Source organism: Cicer arietinum, chromosome 7, assembly GCF_000331145.2.
Source record: "Cicer arietinum cultivar CDC Frontier isolate Library 1 chromosome 7, Cicar.CDCFrontier_v2.0, whole genome shotgun sequence".
NCBI lineage: Eukaryota > Viridiplantae > Streptophyta > Magnoliopsida > Fabales > Fabaceae > Cicer > Cicer arietinum.
In genome coordinates, this window is record NC_021166.2 from 48,677,567 (window position 1) to 48,694,128 (window position 16,562).

At 29.9% G+C, this 16,562-nt stretch overlaps 1 pseudogene; it reads right to left on the bottom strand.

The window, feature by feature from the left end:
* Positions 1–12,397: 12,397 nt before the first annotated feature.
* Positions 12,398–15,483, bottom strand: LOC101511397 (aspartic proteinase CDR1-like; annotated as a pseudogene).
* Positions 15,484–16,562: the final 1,079 nt, after the last annotated feature.

Consider the following 16,562-nt stretch of genomic DNA (forward strand, 5'->3'; position numbering starts at 1 on the left):
ACTTTTCCAATGCCCAGTTTTTTGTATATGGAAAGGGGCATAAGACTCACACAAGCCCCAAGATCACACAACGCCTTCCCAAAAGTTCTATTTCCAATAGCGCACGGGATTGAGAAGCTTCCAGAATCCTTGAGCTTCGTCAGCTGTTTTCTCTATAGTATAGCACTACATTCTTCAGTAAGCATCACTGTTTCACCGCCGATTTTTCTTTTCTTCGATAGAATCTCCTTCATGAACTTGGCGTATGTTGGCATCTGTTCTAATGCCTCTACAATAGGAATGTTAATCTGTAATTTTTTAAAAACATCAAGGAACTTACCAAATTGTTTTTCTGTTTCTCCCTTTTTTAACCTTTGTGGAAACGGAAGTCGAATTTTTGGTTTTGGCAGTGGTTCCCTTTTTTGTACCACATGTTCTTCCTCCTTTTCAAGAGTGGTGTGCTCCTCCACTAAGGTCGGTGTGACTGTTTCCTCTAAGTGGGTTGAGCTTGAAGTACTTACACTTTGTTTGCCTTTAGGCGGTACTTGTTCACTTACCTTGCCACTCCTTGTTGTCACGACATTTACATTATTTCGCGGATTCGGAACCGTGTCACTAGGCAAATTTCCTGTCGTTCTTTGTGCCATTTGTTGAGCAAGTTGACCTACTTGAGTTTCCATATTCTTTATGGATGTAGAGTGATTTTTCTGGATGGCCCTTGACTCTTCAATGAAAGAATTTGTGGTTGTCACTAATTTCTCCATAACACTCTCCCAAGCAGCCTTTCTAGGTGGAAATTGGTTTGCTTGAGCTCTTTGTTGACCCTGAGAACCACCTTGCTGATCTCTCCAAGAAAAATTTGGATGATTTCTCCAACCAGGGTTGTACGTACTAGAGTAGGGGTTATTCTGCCTCCCGTTATTACTAACAAAATTCACCTGTTCTAGTTCTTCTAACTCATTGTCATCTAGTGTTTCATAAGCTCCAGTTTTATGTGCTCCTCCACAAAGGTTACAACTACTCTGCTTTAGTAATTTGACAGGGGCTACTGGGGGTTGTATATTTAGAGCTGCTATTCCCTTCCTTATCTTAGTGGCAATAACATCTTCTATCTGTTTTGAGAATCACCTGCCTGGGGCTAATCCATCCATAACATTTAACTCCAATACACCACTTGTTGATCCACCACCTCTGTCATACAACATCATTTGTTCATTTGATGTCATGATCTCAATAATCTTTCGTGCTTCTGTTGCAATCTTGTAATTCAAAGAACCACCTGCTGTGGCATCCAACATAATTCTAGTGCTCGACCTCAAACCATTGCAGAATATTTGCATTTGGGTAGTGTCGTCATAAGCATGATTAGGACATCCTGCTAGTAAGTTTCTGAATCTCCTGTAAGTGTCACGGAGAGATTCTCCCTCTTTCTGTTTGTAACTGGAAATCTCTTGCCTTTTTCTAAAAAACATAGCTGGGGGAAAGTACTGTTCCAAGAACTTATCTTCAAGATCATCCCATGTGGTGATGCTGTCGGCAGGAAAGGAATTAAGCCACTCTTTAGCATCTTCTGTTAATGAAAATGGAAACAGTTTCATTTTCTTGCCTTCCTCAAACAAACCATCCACCTCCACTGTTTCACATAATTCAAAGAAATTTGTGAGATGTCTATTGGCATCTTCTTTATGTCTACCGGCAAAATGAATCTCCTTCAACTCTCAGTATAGAGCGGGACTTATTTCAAACTTGTTGACTGTAACCGGTTGGTTATGATGGGCAATTGAGCATGATTTCTATTCCGATTCCCATACTCGCCGAGAGTACGTTCTGGTAGTGGTGGATCGGCCATCTCAGTAACTATGACAGAATCACCCAAAACCTCTTCTTCCACCACTAAATGTCTTTCCCTTTGTCTATTTTCTCGAGCCGCTTTACGATGTGCTTTCGCTGTTTTTTTTGATTTCTGGATCAAATATAAGTTCAGCTGAGGACTGGCCTCGCATACAAGGTTAGACAAATTGTGAGTAATGAACAGTTAAAGAGAGATAAATAACTAAGTAAAAATTAAAGAGTTTTAAACCATAATTTTTTTTTTTTTGAAATAAAATAAAACAAGAAATTTTATTGCAGAGCAAAAAATTTCAATTCAGTAAATCAATTAAATTCAATAGTGATATGACAATCCCCGGCAACGGCGCCAAAAACTTGATTGCGTTTCAGCAAGTGTACTGAATCATTAAAAATAATAATAAAATGGTAGTACCGAGTGTCGAACTCAAGGATTGCGTTTTACTATTGAATTATATTTTGTTACTAAAATTGAACAAAAAGTTCCAAAGTTGATTGAAATAATATTTAAAATTGACAACAGTAGAAAAATTGATCCTTTATAAATTGAGAAAAATGTCAGGGATGAGTTCCACTTCGAATCCAACCTTGGTGTCTAATTTGATCCTAGTTATTGAATTCCTTTATTGAATTATTACCGAATTCTCTTTATTATTCTTGCCCTAATGTCTTAGTGACATAACCTTTAATTCCAAAGTAACCCCTAATTCCTTAGTAGATTTAAGATTAGAATTAAGCATTACCGTATAAAAATTCTCTTGTAAATTGTTGCTTTGCAACTAATTTAATTGGTTTCATGACCTGCACCTATGTCTAGACTACAAATTCATGAATTTCTCATCTCAAGCATTCGTAAAGTCCACTTCCGTTTCAAAATACAAATCGTAGAACATTTTAATGTTGATCAAGCAATAAAAAACATTAAGCACAAAGATGAGAAAAATAATTCAATAAACTCATTCATATAACTAGAAATCAAATCATAAAAATAAGGGTTTCATCTTGTTACACTCATCCCTAACAAATAGGGTTTATTTACTCATGACAGAGATAAAAGAGATAGAGATTAGAGAAGAATTACAAGAAGGATTCATGAATGATTCTTGATAAAACTGCTCCAATGATGTTAGAAACGGTCGTATTTGAGTTTCTATGATATGACACAAGTCTCCCAACTTCCCAAGAGTCAAAAGATCCCTAAAACAATGAAAAATTGTGTTTTTATGGTTGTTGATGCGCGTCACACTCCCCAGGCGTGGGAAACGCGCTCCAGGCGAGCCTGGACAGTGTTGGATGGCAGGAAACGCGCCCAAGGCGCGTCTGGCGCGCTTCAAGCGCTCAACATCTGTTGTCCGGCGTATATTGCATTGTTCCCCTCTTTCGAGTCTGAATTTAGTTTTGGTGTCTTCATGAAAGTTATAGCTATGGATCTTAGCTTTCATTTTCACTTGGTTTGACTCCAATTGGACATCTACAACTCCAGATATGGCTGAAATACGCTACATATGTCATGTTGATTTCTCACCAAAATTCAGCATTGCACTAAAACACAACGCAATGTAAAATTACGAAAAACTCCTACTTAATCAATGAAATAAAACACAAAAAATTTTATTAACTCAAAGAACAAAAATCAACAAAATATATCAAATAAATTCTTAATTTAACTAATGATTGAGGATAAATAAGACTAAAATAATGGGAAAATATGCATATGATGAAGAATTATTAGAGTTCTCATGTATGACTTTTTAAAATCATTTGGGTGCAGTTTCAAATCACCTATATGTTAAAAATTCCATTTCCTCACACTCTAAATTTTTTCAAACCCATAATACCCCCTAAAAACGTTTCTAGCAAGAAGTAAAGAATTTCAGTGAATGAATTCTCATAACCCTCATGCTAAAACAAGTTAATGTAACAAAACTCATAGAAATGGCACTAAAGAAAATGAAGATTTTGGTCCAAACCAACTATGAGCTCCTCTTGAAGCGAGTTCTCTACTTCACTTATTTGAGTTGATTCGTAAGGATGAAAAGACACATTCTTGCATGCAATGCTGTTGGGAAACTTTGAGGGACTTTAGTGAACTTATAGTCTTTGAAGATTTGGAAGAGAAGGAAAAATGGAGTTCACTAAAGTCCCCCAAAGCTTCCCAACGACCTTGCATGCTGGAATCTGTCTCTTCATCCATCATAAAACAAATAAATGAAAATTCAAAAATTTCCTTAAACTACTTTTCAGTAAATCACATGTCTAAATAAGAGTAAATAAAATAAATCACTTTTCTAAATATAATAAAAATAAAATAAGTCATGTATATTTTAAAAATCTATAAGATTTCTAAAATTTTACTCATACTTTAATCATAAAAAACACATTTAAAAATAATTAGACACTAAAAATTATTATTTTTCAACTTATATTTGGAAAGAAATGTTAAACTATAGATATATATAGATAGGAAATTTTTGAATAAATTAACATTTCATGACACAAAGCATAAGGCATACTTGGTAATGATAATGAATTATACTAATTCACAAATCTACAAAATAACATTCTCCCCTCACACCAACTACTCAACAAGCCTATATATACACCCCTAGTTTCTATAAACCATAAAATTAGACTAAATCATAACACACTAGTAGGGTCGTCTTAAAGATTTTGGAGGCTCTATTCTAATCTTAAAAATGGGATCCGTAATAAAAAAAAGTGCAATTTTAATAATTAAAAAAAATTGGTAAAATAAACTTTAGTCTCTATACACATACTAACCTACATGATGCACTCTACACATACCAATACACTTGATACATTCTACACATGCCAATACACATGATACATTCTACACAAACCAATCTACATGATGCATATCATTTGGTTAGGTTAATTCATGTAACAAGAAAAGATCTACATACCTCACCTTCTTATAACAAAATAAAATATGCATTTCAAAAATGATAACACAACAACTACAATTATACTCATAAAAACAATTCTACTCATAAATACACCGATTATAGAATCCAAAATTTAGATAACTTTTCAAAAATAATTTCACAATTGAAATAATTCTTGAAAAAACTTTTCTTTCTGTTTTCTTTCTCTTTCTCAATTAGTCTTGGAGACATTTTATCATTTGACTATTTTTTTATTAGTATCATTGTAAATCATTAATGAGTTCTTAAAATAAAAAACTCTAATAAGTTCAAAATATTGGAATTAGTAAATCAACAATTTCAAACAAATATCATAACAACCTAATATCAAGATTCAATTTTCTATCATAAAAATAATTGTTTTTTGCCTTGCATTAATGTTCTTGTTGCACAAGTTAATTGCCACACCAACCCCTCTGAACCAATAAAACATGAGTACTAATAGACTAACATAACAACAAATATTTTTTATTTTCTTTAAAACAACACATAATAAAACATGGGTGAATTTTCAGATATTTAAACTTTAAATAAAATAAGTAGTATAAAATTATTTTTATTTTATAAATAAAAAACAATCCAACTCACTATAATTTCTTAAAATAGAGCAATTCAAACAAAAGTTATTTTCATTTCACATAATAAATCAACTTTAACTCTTTCAAAATTTTCTTTTTTTTATTCTAAATTTAAAGCTCTACCAACCTCTAATATTAAAGAATTATTATCACTAATAATTTGAATTTCCCAATGTTTTAAAACTACTACTAACATTCTAAATTAATTTCATTAACCACATCCGAACTTTAATCATGATCGTACGACCAGAAAAGGAATGATCGTACGACCAGAAAAGGAAAGTTCTATCAATATATAATTAGTATTACTTCGATGAAATTAATAATTTCAAAATAGATAATCCATCAAAAAATTATTTATAACTATCCACTGTAACAGAGAACAAAAAATTATAGTTAAAAACACAAGCCACAAGTTCATCCAATAATTCAAATTAACTCAACTTTTAACAACTAACTTCATAATAATTCAAATTAACTCAAATTTTAACAAATAATTGTATGACTTATTTAGTCACTTGGGTAGGAACTTAGAATCTACAACGCAATCAGAATAAACAAACAATAAATAGTTAAAAAGTAACTTCTAAAATATGTGTAATTATACAAAAGTATATAGAACATAACACAATAATATAACCGAAAAGAACATGATAGTGAAAATAATTAATACACAAGAAAACACAACTGACATGATTGAAATTTGACTAACACTGAACTGACACTCGACCCACTCGGTTGGATAGATGTGTGATAGTATTAATGTGATAAAAAACTTGTTTCCAAGTAAATAAAACTTTTGTAACTAACTTAGTATATTAAGTTCCTCGAAATACACATGGAGCAATTCAAACTTTATTCCTCAATTAAAACAGTGCAATTTCAATGAACTTAATTTAACTATAATTTCTTAATTTAATTCCAAAAATGTACTAGTATATGTAAAATTTTCATACAAAAAGTCGTTTCTAATTAAATAAGTAAAATACAAATCACAACTCTTATTCCTGGTATTACTTATCAGAGCGGGGTTTCTCCAAAACTTGAACATCAAGACTGATTAACTTGTAATAACTGCAATGTTGCAAACCCGGGGTCAAGTCAGTCAAACACAAACAATGAAGTAGGTGAGTTTCAAAATCATGTTGATAGTATAATATCAGTAAGAAGAACACACAAATAATCATAATAGATTGTATCATAACACATCATGATATATCAAAATAGTCAAGAAAAATAATATCACATTATAATGTCAAAATCACTCAAGTAAAACCAATATATCGTTACATCATCCAAGAGAAATAATTATCACTTTTGAAACACATTAATCACAACAAAACAATCACAAGAAAATGCAATATTATGTATGAGCTTAGACTCTACTTCTTCCCAATTGGTATCATTATAACTCTGATATACTGAGTTAGGAAACTTGATATTATGCCACCACACGACTGGATTCAAAATTCAAATTGATCATCTCCTCAAAGATCCCCTTAACATAACTCGAGACACATATAAGGGACAATCCATCTAAACGTGAGTTACATGGTAGCTCCCGATCTTTGGAGGGCTACCTCCAATTCACCTAAGAATTCTCCATCTGAATACCTCCAAGATCTAACAAACTTGTCTTAAGGCTAAATAGTAGACCGCCACGATTAGACTCATTCAGTTGTATTTCCCCAAGATTATTAGGTTTGTCATACTCTACCCATGACAAGCTAACCTTCACTTTAATAAAATAACATCTAATTCCTCCCTTCGTTGGCTTAGGATACTCCATTAATAGCATCATCCCAAACACACATTATTATCACAACTATTTCATCAACTATGGGTTTATTTCAAAATTTTCGTCACAAATTTATAACATCACTATCATGAATCATACAACATCATCACATAAAATTATCACCAATTTATAATATCACTATCATCAACCATGTATCACATAAACTAATATCATACTATGAATCCATAGTTTATCTCACCTCACATAAACTAATCTAATCAAACATATGCACCAGATTCATTTGCAATCCAATATCACAATAATATTAAATACCACACATTCATGAAATTAAATCAATCCAAATCTTATAAATGTTTCTATTCCTCATTTTAACCTCATAATTTCCATTTTATCACATTAATTAATTTACCACTCAAAGGGCTACTATCGTACGAAGCGAGTCTCGGATGAATTATTGTGAAATATGATTTTCCCATTCATCACACAATATATTATATTCATGAATTCAAACACATTATCAACCTTTATCTTAATTCGATACTTTCACACCTTAATATGAGTCTCCCCAAGAAAGACCTCCATTCATTTGACTCATCGTCCTCAATCGATTCAATTCAATACTTTATGGTAACGTTAAAGATATAATATGAGAACACACTCTAAAAAGGTAAATTTTAAAATTAAGTCAAGTAAACTTACCCCAAATTGGAAAATAATTAGTGGATAATATAGGCATTATTCACACAGTTGTTTTGGTGTTGGTTTCACTCAAATCAGACTTACGGTGAAGAAGAACAATGCAAAATAAAGAATTCCATAAACGAAGAAGTCGAGTATTTTATACAGAAATAGAGATGATTAAAAATCAGAGAAATTGTGTTTAATTGACTAACTAAATGAATGAAACAATATACTGAAATTTAGATGAAAACAAATAAAATTTTGTGCAACAGCTATCCATCACTATTCCAAACAATAACCCTATGTTCCAAACAATAACCAAACAATTTCCATTTTATCACATTAATTAATTTACCACTCCAAGGGCTACTATCGTACGAAGCGAGTCTCAGATGAATTGTTGTGAAATATGATTTTCCCATTCATCTTCAATATATTATACTCATGAATTCAAACACACTATCAGCCCTTATCTTATTTTGATGCTTTCACACGTTAATGTGAGTCTGCCCAAGAAAGACCTCCATTCATTTGACTCACCGTCCTCAATCGATTGAATTCAGTACTTTATGGTAACGTTACAGATACAATATGAGAAAACACTCTAAAAAAGTAAAATTTGAAATTAAGTCAAGTAAACTTACCCCAAATTGGAAAATAATCAGTGGATAATATAGGCATTATTCACACAGTCGTTTTGGTGTTGGTTTCACTCAAATCGGACTTACGGTGAAGAAGAACAATGCAAAATAAAGAATTCCAAAAACGAAGAAGTCGAGTATTGTATACAGAAATTGAGATGATTAAAAATCAAAGAAATTGTGTTTAATTGACTAACTAAATGAATGAAACAATATACTGAAATTTAGATAAAAACAGATAAAATTTTGTGCAACAGTTTTCCATCACTATTCCAAACAATAACCCTATGTTCCAAACAATAACCAAACAATTTCTATTTTATCACATTAATTAATTTATCACTCAAAGGGCTACTATCGTACAAAGCGAGTCTCAGATGAATTATTGTGAAATATGATTTTCCCATTCATCTCACAATATATTATATTCATGAATTCAAACACACTATCACCCCTTATCTTATTTCGATTCTTTCACACGTTAATATGAGTCTTCCCAAGAAAGACCTCCATTCATTTAACTCACCGTCCTCAATCGATTCAATTCAATACTTTATGGTAACTTTAAAGCTACAATATGAGAAACCACTCTAAATAGGTAAATTTTGAAATTAAGTCAAGTAAACTTACCCCAAATTGGAAAATAATCAGTGGATAATATAGGGATTATTCACACTGTCATTTTGGTGTTGGTTTCACTCAAATCGGACTTACGGTGAAGAAGAACAGTGCAAAATAAAGAATTCCAAAAACGAAGAAGTCGAGTATTTTATACAGAAATTGAGATGATTAAAAATCATAGAAATTGTGTTTAATTGACTAACTAAATGAATGAAACAATATATTGAAATTTAGATAAAAACAGATAAAATTTTGTGCAACAGTTATCCATCACTTCTTTTTAATATATTATAAATAAGAGTAATTAAAATAATAAACCTTTAAAAAAATATATTACTAATAACTGAGACTATCATATTCATAATAATCAATATAATTCATACTTATTTTTCAAAATACTCGCATTAATATATATACTACCATAATTAGAGAATAATTGAAATTATAAAATAAATAAATATAACATCAACACTTTATATTAATTATTAAATTGTAGGAGGTTTTTAGAAATAATTAAAATATAAGTATGTGCACACTTAACATTAGTCAAACATACAAGAAAATAGCACACTAATTATCAACTCACATATATATGTAAAATCACCTAAAATTTTATTCTTTAAAATATTTACACTAAAATATTATTATTTTTAGAAAAATATATAAAATAATTAAATATAATATTTATTATTTATATCGCTCATTTAGTCAAATATGTACAAGATTAATACATCATAGAAAACACACATAATTAATCATAGAAGTAATCAACATATATTCTAAAATAAATTTAATACCAAATTAATTATTTAAAATATTATTTTATTATTTAAAAGTTATATTATAAAATTTAGGGTGTTGCGTGTATAACCTTAGCTGTTTGAGTTAATTCTTGAAGTGTTTCTAAAGAGACAAATTATCGTGGTGTGGTCTTCTTTGTTTTTGGCTTTTCAAGTTAATTACGTTGAGTGAACTTACAGCTGAGGAGTTACATAGGGTTACTATTGACGCAAAATGGTGTTTGGAGCATAATGTGCTAGCACATATTCCAAAACCCTATTTAATCTAAAAAAATTATTTTATACAAGTTCTGATTGTTAAATGCAAAGAAGGCCCCTACATCTCCTACATCTTTGAGGATTCATTATTCAACCTTTATGAGTAATTATTTTCTTCCCTTCTATCTTTTGTAAAAAATTATGAGTAGCTAATTTGTTCAATGATTAAGACAATTATATACTATTTATACAATTATAATATACTATATTATTGATTTAGTTTTGTTCTTAATATTTTTTTGTAACTGATCATCATGAAATTGAACTTAGGAATTACTTTATTATTGGAAAATAGATTGTCATTACAAAAACTAAGATAAATGTTCATATTTCAATATTAGTGTAGGAATATGAGATATTAATATGTTTAGAAATTAACTTTCTTGCACACTTTGAGCAAACTAGACCACCTAAAGAGTTATGGTTCATTGTTATGAAAAATGGATTGAGTTAAGGAATTGGTTTTGGTCTAGTTGATTAATTTGACTTAATAAATTAAGTTAAATTGTTCTATTAAAAAAAGTTAAATTGCTAAAATAGTGAATTAATAATTACATAAAAAAAATAATAGTGATTTGAATCCCTAAGGTTTTTCTCATATTGATATTACTCTACTTAATTTTAATTACATTCTAACCTATAAACCAATTAATAAACCATTTATGTACCTAAATGTTCACAATTTGTTGCACCGATTAAATTAATAATATTTGTGAAGACCATTTTGTATATCACCACTTTATTATTTAAAAAATTTCGTACATTTGTCAAAGATTTTTCAAAACCCATCGGGTCTTCATTTCCCAGTCTCTCACATTCTCTATAAGAACATATTCTATCTTACTTGACTCAATAATCTCTCATTTCTTCCCTTCCCACAAAAACAAATTACATAAAAATTCAATTCAAGTTTAGAGATAGTACCTAAAGGTACCAGGAAAAAAGATTGGTCGGCCACTTCTGATGCACAAAGAACTGATCTCAATGCAATTACACAACCACTTATGGATAAATTTCAACTCCTCCAATTTGATCATTTGAGTCTTATCAAATTGACATGTATTCTTCTAGCCTTTGAGGGTTATCATTTTTTGATATCAAGACTATAAATTGATTGTTACCTCCTCCTATTATGCATTTGTTTTTCTGGAATTCCTCAATGTATTTGAGAAAGTTTCCCATCATTTGTTCCCTAAATTGCATTATAAACCTTCACAAAACTCTGTCTAGGCCTACACACCAGGGACTGTCACAGTCCCATATTTCACTACCTTCCTCCAATGAAGATGTCATGTTCCAAAATTTGGCTCTAAAGTGATATTTAAAATAGTTGTAAACACCCCTCTTAACATCCTCCACACTTTCTACTCTACTTTCCATTAACTTCAACAAAGAATCTCATTTCTTCCCATCCATTTTCTTATGTAGTGATGATAAAGAGGATAGAGGGCCATTGCAAATTCTTTTAGCATTAATGATTTACTCACATGTTATAAAGAAGTAGTATAGTAGTAACTATTACATTTAGTTTAATCGAGGTCCATTTCTTATAGAAAGTGGTTTTATACCTCTCCCCTAACATTGAGGGAAAAAATTTAGGTACATACAATGATTTCAACGAGAGCATCTCCAACGGTAGCTAAATAAGTTCGTCCGCCAACATGTAGTTACGTAACTTTCAGTTCTTTGTGAGTTTACGATTGGAATTGTGCCAAAGTGTCATCATGGTGCTCTCAGGGAACGGTACTTTTACAATTTAATAATAATAAAATTATAACCGTTAACTTTTTTTAATTAATTTATTAATAATAATAAATTTATAATAGTTAGTGGGTCTATTTAATGAACTCATGTTGAGTTCATCGTAAAAATGAATGAGTTGCTCCAAAATGATGTGGCACAGTGGACCCCATATAATGAACTATATGTTGAGTTCAACGTTGGAGATGCTCTAAGTTTTTAAAGTAAAATGCATTACTCCCGTTCATTTTAATGTATAGTCGTTAAATAAACCATTTGACGCCTTATAGTTTAACACAACGTGGTACAAGTGTCACTTTAAAAGGTATCGACGGTTAGAAAACCTATCCAAATTTTATAACAATTTAAGCAATTAATTTTTTAGACAAGTCTACTGCCAGTTACACTTTAGATTGCAATTGAGGCTAGCACTTTTGGCAATTAGAAGCTAAATGACGGCCTCAATCTAAATAAGGGTATATATTGAAAATAATTTATTGTGAATACAAAGTCGATTTATTGTGAATACAAACTCGAGTTTGTATAATTATCCCAACTTGGTGCAGTCAGCCGGCTTAAATGATACAACATTTTTAATAAGGTCATAACCAACCAACAAGTTCCCGAAGATGGAACCAATTTGAGGTGACATAAAAGCGAAGCAAAATGTCTCGTCAGTAATTGGAACAAAGGTACTAATCGGACGCAACTTAGCATCTGCATCTTTGAAATTTATCGTGATTGTCGGCATATCCATCTGATGTGATACTATAGCAAATGCTAAATTCATTGTATGGATCTTCAATAGGATCTAAGTTAATCATTTCTTTTACAGCTGATTCTAAATTTTTATAATTGTCATATGGTAAAATGGTCAATGTAGTACCTGAGTCAATTATAATTTTACCCTCATTACCATCATTTGAATCCCCTCTAAATTCTATTATTTTGCTTCCAACAGTAAATGCTCCCAAGGTCAAAAAGTAAAATGTTTGTGGATCTTTATTCGCTAAAGGAGTTGACACAACACCATGACCTAAAACCACAACTACATCTCCAAAATTGAGTTTGCTTGTCGCACTTGACTCAACTAACAATGGAACCAAACAGTAGGAGAACTTTCCACCAATTTTTTATCCCAATTGTGTTGTAAGAGACAAAGATCCACCTCCAATGCCGACAATACCAGATATTTTACTTTTAAATGTCACTATATTTTGAGTTCGACATCCTATCACAATTTTAGGAAATGAAATAGAATGACCAGTGGTGGAATCCAATGTAAGAGTCTCGACACTAAGATCTCCTTGTGAATGTGAATGATCACCATACTGAATATTATATTGGCAAGAATCTTGTTTAGTACAAGAAGTGTCTCTCAGAGATTGACATGTGTTAGATTGACAAGGAATGTTTTTGTAACTAGATGATTTTGAAGGATCAAACATAGGATTCGATTGGTTGAAACGTTCTTCACAAGGCTTACATTGAAGCCAAATATTGTCACTACCAGTATCAACAATACATATACCTTAAACGATGGGGTACCAATTGAATAAGTCATGAGATACGTACCTTTGTCGGGAATTATAGTCGATTTAGGTGTATTAGTGAGTGAATCTTTGTAGAAATGATTAATACAACTGATGGATTGGCATGCAACATTGCCACAAGTTGATATTTGGTTTATGTAGGTTGGTAGAGGGGTGATTAGAGCCAGCCCAAGGGAGAGGCACCTAAAACCCTTGCTTTAGGCCTCGCCAAAAAATAATTTTTTTATTTTAATTTTTATACACTATAGAGGCTCAATAATATATTATAAAAATTCTTTAAGTTTTCAACTATTATACACATAAACAAAAGAAGGCCTCTAAAAAAAATTTAATGTTCAAATTTTAACATAATCATTATTAAAAATTTTAATTTCCAATTTTTGGCATAATCAATATTTGAATTGATATTTGTGTTGATTGTAGTCAATTAAAATCATATAATTATACAACTATTTATGATGAAGAGAATAGTGTACAGTTGGAATCATATCAAAGGTATTGATTTTCACTAAAAAGCGAGATATTAAAGATGTTGATTTCCACTATATCAATTACTTCATTTTAGAGTAAATTTAAAAAATTTAAATTGTATGTAGATATTTTTTATTTTCTTTATAATATTGAGAAATAAAAAAATTTGGAAAATGAAAAATTAAATTAAAATTACATTAAACTTGAACGTTCTTTAAAAGATAAGAACAAATTAGACATTGATGGATTATATTTACTTGTAGAACTTAAAATTCAAAGAGAGATAACACAAGTAGAAAATGACACACCAATTGACATACTTAATCATACAAGAAAGTTAGATTCTTTTCCAAATGCATATATTGTTTATAGAATAATGTTAACAATTCATGTAACTGTCGCTTCAGCAGAAAAAAACTTTTTGAACCTTGAATTAATTTAATCTTATCTAAGATCAACTTTGTCAGAAAAAAGATTAAACGAATTAACTTTATTATCGATTGAAATAGTTTTGTTAAATGAAATTGATTATAATAATTTGATAAATAATTTTGCATAGAAAAAAATGCAAAAGATAAATTTTAAATAAAATATTAATAATTTATTTATTAACGTTGAAAAAACTTTATCTTGTAATATTGCTTTAGGCTTTATAATATATCAGACCAATCCTGAAAGAGTCACGCTGAATAAATTCAACACTAAAACCATTGTTTTGTACATGAGAAAGAGAAACAATGAAACAAAAGGAAAAAAAAAAATGAACAACTGTTCATCTTTGTTATGAGTAGAGATTTGATGTGAAAATATGATACCACTGTTATATACTTTAGTACTTCTTTTATAAGAATCGTTGTGAGGTTTTGTAATGTCGGAATTGCATTCGATTGAGAATAAAGATAGACGAATTCTTAAGAAATAGAGAATTTTAGTCTAAAAAGTTGACTCATCATCATTCATTTAAGTAAAAAATAAAATTTAAGTTATATATTCTGCTTTATTATTATTATTGTTATTTCGACTTTGATTGAAAAGCCTGCTTTATTATTTTGGTCAGATTGTCATTTAAGAACATTTTGTTGTAAGAGTTATGGGAATAAACTCTTTAGAACACATACTATTTTGCGAAATATAATAATAATATGCCAATTTAAAATTAGTGCAATTTGAGTTGAAATTTACAAAAAATAATTGTTGTCGTAGTAGTATATTTTCAAATTTTTATTCCTTACAATTACATTTTTTTAATGGTATTAATAAATTGATGAAATCCAACACCAAACATTTTGTTATAAGAGTTTCATGAATATACATTTTAACCAAAATACCATTCTACGATATAAAATAATATTATACATATTGAAATAACAAATAATAATGTTATACATTCTTTAATTTACTTATGACGGAATCTAAACATCAAAATAGAAATTAATTGATGGAATCGGAGTCTGTAATCTTTTAAGCACAAATATCATATAGTATTTAACAATTACCAAAATGGTGTAAGAATTGAATTTTTAGTTAATACCATCAATTTTTAATAATAATAAATTGACATATAATTAAAAATATCGATTTTAACCTAATTAGTACTGTACTGACCCATTTCATGTACAACTATATGTAAACCTTTGCACTCATTAAAAATTATAACTAAATATATATATAATTTTTTGAAAATTGTATGGATAATTATATAAAGAGGACAATGCATAGAGACAAGATATAGGCATCATGCATTGATCAATTTATTATATGACTTTAAACTAAGCCAACAAATTTTTGACTCTCTTTTCATACTTTACTTCCTAAAACTAGTTATCCAACAAATTATATAGTAGTGGAGTAGTAACTATTACATTATTTTTAATCTCGATTTATTGAACTCGGTTTTATTACTCTTACCTAACATTAAGAGGAAAATTAGGTATATTCTTAGTGTTTTTTACACAAATGATATCATCACTTAATAAATAAGTCATTATATTTACTAATATAGCAAGTCATAATATAACAATAAAAAGTATTGTAATGTGTGAGATACAATTTAAGTCAAAGCATTAGAAGCAAAAAATAAATACAAGTCATTATTCTAGTATAAGCTAGATCCTCAGATGAATAAGGAAAAGAAAATTTACTAAACATAGTTCTCAATGACTATGATGAATTCACTCTCAAACGTGCCTCTAGTTATTCCATTAATACAAGCAACAATATGAATGTTCATCTGCTGATAATTCTGTCTCTGATAAGTGTGTCAAGCAAAATGATCATTTGCCTCTAACAAGTGCGTCAAGCAAAATGATTGTCTGCCTATGATAATTGTAACAAGTGTTGGAACCAAGTTGGTTTTATACTTGGAGCTTTGATGTCAACAAAAGTATTTTATGAGAACAATATATTTGACTTCACAAAGTATGAAAAAAGATTCATGTTTTTGAAGAAAATCTAATATAAGATTTGATCTAAAATAAGATTTGACCAAATTGAAAAAAAGATATGGTTAACTATTTTTGAAGAAAATCTAAAACAATATTTGATTCTGACTTGTATTTGAAGAAAATATTTGGCCAAGTTGAAAAGATGTTACGGTCAAGATTTATCACAAGAAGATATGAATTATTTACATAAAGATTTGATCAAGATTTATATACAATAAAATATGAACAATATCAATCTGAATAA